General features: G+C 50.8%; 1 long non-coding RNA gene across 1 annotated transcript; it reads left to right on the top strand.

The window, feature by feature from the left end:
- Nucleotides 1–306: 306 nt before the first annotated feature.
- LOC129620430 (uncharacterized) lies at nucleotides 307–5,523 on the top strand. Its single transcript, XR_008698539.1, has 3 exons — nucleotides 307–407; nucleotides 1,385–1,439; nucleotides 2,390–5,523. It is a non-coding gene; the product is annotated as an uncharacterized LOC129620430 (long non-coding RNA).
- Nucleotides 5,524–6,680: the final 1,157 nt, after the last annotated feature.

The raw sequence follows: 6,680 nt of genomic DNA, 5'->3' as shown, positions 1-6,680 counted from the left end.
AAATAAATGTTGGTTGCTATTATTGTTGTCGTTATTGAAGGAAATATATTAACATTTGGCCTTAGGAGACCTCCAGATGACAGATAATTATGAGCTTAACTTAGCAGAGGTATAGAGGGAACTGAGGGCTCCTTTTCAGTCCCTAGTCCTGGGGTCTGACCTAGCAAATCATGTCTGAGTGACTCAGTGGAATGGGCATGAGTAATGCTTGTCTCTAGTAAGTTCCTGAAGAGTAGAAGAAAGACAACTGGGGTTAAAGAAGCCCTTAGGGTGTCCCCTGTCTCTGTTTGCGTCTTCTTCTTAGATGCTGTACCCTGGGCTCCCAGAGCCCTCATGCTGCTCCTCGGACCCTGGGATGGCCATGATACCCCTTCGTGCTCCTGGCGTGTTTCTCTTCTCCCGGGCCTGTATCCTAGAGAATCCAGGAGTCTCTGTGCTGAGGTCTGATTGCTTGTGCTTAGCAGTTACCCTTCCTGGACAGTCATAGTTGCCCAGGGAGCAGTGGCCTCAGTGTTTGGAATACTGAGTCCCTTTCAGCCCCGTCCATTAGATCCTGTTGGGCAGGAGTGTATGTTGGACCCAGTACTTGGAGGCACTCCAGCTGAGCTCAGGCCCAGGCCACTGCCATGATATATATGCTGGATTTCTCCATATAAAATGGACAGAGGCAGATGATTCCATCATTCTAGACATGCTCATTTTTACCTGCTTACTTTCCAAGGTAAGATACTTAAACTTCGAACCTAACTGCTAAAGAAGCTGTGCAGGATGTGAGGTACAGGGTCAACACACTGGGATGTGGGCATGCTTTACCTTAGCTCTACACTCCACACTGCTCCTTCCTCCACTTCCTCCCTTTCTGTGTTTCTCCAAAGTGCTAATTCTTTGTTTCTGGTAGAAAAGAAAATGGCAAGCCCACCTCACAGGTCCGTTTCTTCTGGTGCTAGAGCCACATCCTGGAGTTAGGGAGATGCAGAGGAAACAGAAATACAGCCCACTTAATCTATTAATAGCGTAAGTCTGCACCAGAGTTCCTCAAGGTGTGGCCCAAACAATACCTGTTCTTGCCATCACCTTGGGGAGTGGAGAGTGTTGTTAATTATTTCTGGATCCTTCCCCTGTCTTATTGAATCAAGAGTCTCCAGGAAGGTGGCTTGGGAATAAGCACTGTAAACCAGCTTATCTGTTGGTTCCTGTGCTTACTCAAGCTGGAAAATCAGGGCTGTAGAGGTTGGTGTTTAGTCTGGGGCAGCTTGAAGCAGGGGACTGAAGTCTTGGGAGGAAGGCTTAGCAACCTGACTGAGCACCAGATAGCAATGTGCTTGGGGTTTGGCAGAAAATATCCCACTTAAACATCCAGGTTTTCCTGAATAGCATGTTCTAGAGGCTGTGATGGAGACAGGAGGATGTGGGGCATTCACCAGCCATCTTGCTGGAAGGTAAGAGAGCACTGAAATGATGACCCATCTCTCCCTGTCCCCAGCCCCAAGTGATGGAATTAGTCAGATGGGGCTGACCAAAACACGCACCCTTCTAACTTCAGCTTTGTTCATTCAGCAAATCCTTTTGAGCTCCACCTATGTGTCAGGCGCTGTTATTGGTGGGTTCACTCATGAACAAAGCCAAGATCCCTACCTTTGTGGAGTTTACCTGCTGGAGGTGAGAGTAGAAAATAAATAATAAGTCAGATAGAAGGTAACAAATGCAATGGATAAAGGGAAAAGTAGAACAGGGTAAAGGGCTTGGGTGGGGTCAGGAGTCAGTGTTGAATGGGAGACCTCCTGAGTAAAGGGCAGGAGGAGGGTGGCGAGCTGGCTGTGCAGTTATGTAAGGAAGTGCACGGGGCTTAGAGAACAGTCAATGCCCAGGCCTGCAGTGGGGAGCAGATCGGGTGTGCCCTTCAGTCTGTGGCTCAAAGTCTTAAGCCCTTTTCCTAGGAAACTTACTACCATGACCCTAATTCTTTTCGTGCTTGGGACCAAAAAGGAGACCGACAGTAGCCTTAGTAGGCATGGGCTAAGCTGCAGAATTGGAGGTCAGTGCTGGGAGGAACCCCCTTCCTGTTCACTGTGTTAGATTCTTCTGGGGAGTTCTCTTTGGGATTAACCCTCACGTTCGGCTGTGGAAGTGGTGGATTCAGAGGACTTTTCATCTTCCCTGAGGGTCCTCCCCCGCACCGAGGCCATTGCTAACCAATCTCTCTCCCTTCTTTGCTGCCAATGGTGGGAGCCCTAGAGAGTGGCTGTCAGGCAGAATAATGGTTCTAGAAGACAATATACGCTCTATCAATATTGAATTTTGTAGCTCGCTTCTGCTGCCACTGTAGGAGGGAGCCGGCCAGGCTTGGCAATGTTATTTGATAATAGAATAATCATCATTTATATTGCAGCTCGGAGTGCCTCTGCTGCTGACAGCGACTCAGTGCCTGGGTGTTGGGGAGATAAAACAGACTAGAAGGGAGAGTGAACTGGCTTGGGATCCAGGACCCTGGAAAGTTGGACTTTGGCCTCTCTCACTGATCTCTGAAAGGGGAGAATTTAGCAGAGATGTCCCCCAGGGATAAAAGCAGCCCTAAAATGCTTTCTATAAAACAATGTAAAAAAAAGGGGGGGGAGGGACCCGTGACCACATCTAGGTCTTACCTCCTGCCCACCCTAGTTGGATAGTTGACTCCACTTTGTCCCCCCTTTATCACATCGTTCTTCAGCTGGGGGCGTAGCCAGCAGCTGGACAGCAGGGCACACTCTGAAGTGGCTCTGTGAGCTCAGGGGCGAAAGGCCATCCTGTTGGGCACATGGGAGGGAAGGAGGAGAGGAGTCAGCCTGTGCACTTACAGATTCTGAGATTAGAGCTCGAGGGACCTTGTGATGTGCAAATTTGGATGTCAATCTCTTAAGCAAATCAAAATTATCAAAGCTATTCTGTCTTTAAATGGTGTGGTGAGTTATCTTGTGAAGAGGGCCATCATTCTTGTGCAGTTGTTGGGTAGTTTATATATTGGATGGGTGGCTGTGAACTGGGCCAGACTCACACAATAGGACCCATGAAAGAAAGTAAAAGTCACTCAGTCGTGTCCAACTCTTTGTGACCCCATGGACTGTAGCCCAATGCCAGGCTCCTCTGTCCATGGAATTCTCCAGGCAAGAATACTGGAGTGGGTTGCCATTTCCTTCTCCAAGGGATCTTCCCAACCCAGGGATTGAAGCTGAGTTTCCTGCATTGCAGAGGTTTCTTTACCTTCTGAGCCACTGGGGAAGCCCTTAATAGGACCCATATTCCCCTGTATATTCCCACATAGTGAGGCTCTCCTGGAGGTCCAGTGGTTAGGACTCCATACTTTCACTGCCGAGGGCTCGGGTTTGATCTCTGGTCGGGGAACTAAGATCCCACAAGCCATGCAGGGTGGCCAAAAAAAAACCCCACAGTTTAATACTGTTCTTCAGCATTTGAGATGTGCCTGACCCCATCAATCTCCATTGTCTGCCAGCTCCCCAAAGGTCTATGCTGGAAAAGATAGGCCCATGCTGTGGCAGAGGGATGGGTGTTCAGAAACTCGGGGGGCTGTGGGCCCTGGCACGTCTCCAAGGCTGGCTCTGGGGTCTCCTCACTCTCGTGAGTCATATGTCCCTGCAGGTTGAAGACAGCCCATCCTCCTAAGGACTGATGGCAAGGCCAAGCAACCTTGGGGACTGCAGGTGCCAAAGTGAGGACAGGAAGAGGGAAAGTTGCTGGGAATATAGCAGGGGGTGTCCCAGAGACATCTGGGATTTCCTGACCAGGATAGGGTGGAGTCTGTGATGGGAGTAGAAGCTTGGGGTCAATACCAGTGATGCGTAGTGGGGTTGGGGTGTCCTGGAAGGGAGGGCAGAGATGGCTCAGAGCTGATGTTGTGAACCCAGGGTACCAGGAACACTTGGAGAGAGTCTGTAAAATGTGAACTCCTGCCACCCATCCACACCCCCAAGGGAGTACACTCTCTGAAGGCGGTGGATGCTGTGGGTTCTGGCAAGCGGGCGGGGCGGGGAGGGTGTTTAGAAGAGGGAGCCGTAAGGGCCAGGGCAGGGTGGGAAAGACAGGCCCAGGCCTTAGTCACAGAGGAAGAAGCAGGTCTGGGTCAAACTTCTAGATAACATGTTTGTGATAAAACCTGTGCTGGCCTTGCCTGAAATTTTAATAGCAGAAAATAGAGGAGCAGAGCTAGAGGTCAGAAAATCCCAGTCCTAACATAAATGTTCAGTGACCTTGGACAGGCTCTGTTACCTTGGACAAAGCACTTCACCTCTCTGAGTCTCGGTTCCTCTTACTCTGAAGTGAAAGGATTAGGCTCAGTGGTTGCTGAGGTGTCTTTCCAGCTCTGAAGATACAGGTCTGTGACCCTAAGGGTGATATCGTTTCTCCTCCGTGAGCTGGTTTGGTGCTTCGCTGTGCTGCACTTGGAAGACCGGAGCCTGGGCGCTGTGCTTTCTTTCTGGAATGCCACACCTGGGGCCAGCTTTTCGAGCTGCTGGCTTCCGGGCCAGGACCACCCCTGAGCACTTGATAGAGCTTTCCCCAAAGTGGGGCACTGCTTCTATGGGAATAAGTACATTACATTAGGAAGATTTTAAATCAGAGTTCCAGGTCCCAGTGAGTTTGAGAATTGGGGTTAAAAGCATTCAACACTTTTTTTTTTTACAGAATTTCTCAGCGCCTTTAACACACCACTCTACATTTTGAATCTCTTAAGATGGAAAATATAGAGTATTTCCCAAATAATTTGATTATAAGATCCATTTTTCTGAGGCGCATCTCATCAGATTCGCATGTCATAGAGCACCCTCAGGAGTTTTGCTATACTGACTGGCATCTCTTTTTCTTTAAAAACAACAACTCAAAATTATTCTTACTGTCTTTTCCCCAAATTCTTGGTCTTCAAGGTGGGTAGGAGTGTCCACTTTTCCTCCTCTGGAACCCTAAAGGGACTGTCTTTGTCACAGTCTAACTAGGGCAGCCTCGCACGCAGTGTTGTTCAGCAAACTGCCATTGACTCCTGTGAAACTGACACCCCTCATGGGTCCCCATACACGGCCGCATGTCTCCCAGCAGCAGAGGCTCACAGGGTGCCCCCCACCTTGACAAAAGGTAGGGAAGGCCAAGTCAAGAGGGCTCCTGTGAGCCCAGAGTCTGGTCTTGGTGACCTAATCTGAGGGTCATTGTGGTTGGATGGACAGGTAGTAGCTGTTGACTGGTTTGGAGTTGGTTTTCTCTAAGAGACAGGATAAAAGCAGCCAGAGTCTCCCACCCTAGGAATATATACTGATTCTTCTCCAGGCTGGATGGGGACGAGCAATAAGCTGTGTCTCATTCGGGCAGGAAAGCCTGGGTCACTCTCACTTGGACTCAGTTTTCCATGCCATTTTCCACGCCCCTGTCTCATCACTCTGTCCTCTTTCTCTTTCCTCTTCTTTTGGGTTCTCTCCATCTGCCCCCACTGTGCTCCTAAGCAGACAAGCTCTCTTTCCTCCTCCCCGATCCCAGTCTCCTCTTCATACCCCTTCTGTCCCCCCAGCCTGGCAGCCTGCCCTTTAGGAATGTTAATTAGCATTCATGGTTTAATTAATTCAGTAGCTAATTAATGATTGGGGGCTGGGAGTGGAGAGCTTGGGTGCAGGGGAGTTGGGGGCTGGAGGTGGCAGGGAGGAAAAGCGGAGGCTGCAGAAGGCATCACAGATGGCTGTGCGGTGGCTGGCACAGTGCCCACCGCCATGGATGCAAACACTCACGCGCACGCACACGCATACACTCATACACAAAAAAGGAAAGGGTGATCGAGGAATAAAATCAAAAGCAGGGAGAGAAGGGCACAGGGGCCCTGGGAACTGGGGGTGGGGAAGGCTCTAGGTCTATTTGAATCTGCTCCGGAAGTGGAAAAGGAGGAAAAAAAAAGAAACCACCACAGGCGCAGAGAGAAGAGAGCTCTCCCGGTACCCCACCCCACCCCCACCCCACCCCAGCCACCCCTCCTCCCTGGCATGGGATTCATGGGCACCAGCTGAGGACAGGGTGCCCTCCCTTTGCCTGCCATAAACATTGGCACCGAGGACCCAGACTCAGAAGGACACAACATTCCCAAAGAAAATAGTTTTCCTTTTAAGTTGCTTTGTAAAATATACATGTATCTGTTTTTTAAAAACATTGCACCCGTCTTGGTGTGAGGGCGAAAGCGAAGGAAAGAAGGTGACCGAGCCAGAAGGAGACAGCACAGATGGCTTGGTGGTGGTGTAGTGTGGTGAGTTGTGGGAGGACGAGAGGGGTCCGGCAGAGGTTGGGGGTGGGTGGGATGAGGACCCTGTTTTCCTCTCTTCGTTTTGCTGTGGATGAAGGAGAGAGAGAAAGAGAGAGAAAGGGGGTGGGGGGAGAAGCGAGACAGATGGCAGAGTGGAGAGGCAGCAGCCAGTGCCGGCACTGCCCAGCCTGGGCGGACCCAGCTCCCCCCTCTGCCAGCCTCCAAATGCCACCCTTCCCCCATCCTCCCTATCCCCATCCCCCCAGCTTGGCACTGATCTCGGAGAGAGAGGGAGGGAGGCTGGGCAAAGAGCATCTGTTCCCTCCATTCTCCCAGCTCCATCGGCTGCCAACCTAGGGCCATCGCCTGCCTCCATCACCCCTCCGCCCGCCTGCCTGCCCGCCTACCCACCCAA

This window comes from Bubalus kerabau, chromosome 10 (assembly GCF_029407905.1).
Source record: "Bubalus kerabau isolate K-KA32 ecotype Philippines breed swamp buffalo chromosome 10, PCC_UOA_SB_1v2, whole genome shotgun sequence".
In the NCBI taxonomy this organism is placed as follows: domain Eukaryota; kingdom Metazoa; phylum Chordata; class Mammalia; order Artiodactyla; family Bovidae; genus Bubalus; species Bubalus kerabau.
This window is presented reverse-complemented; position numbering and strand designations above follow the sequence as displayed.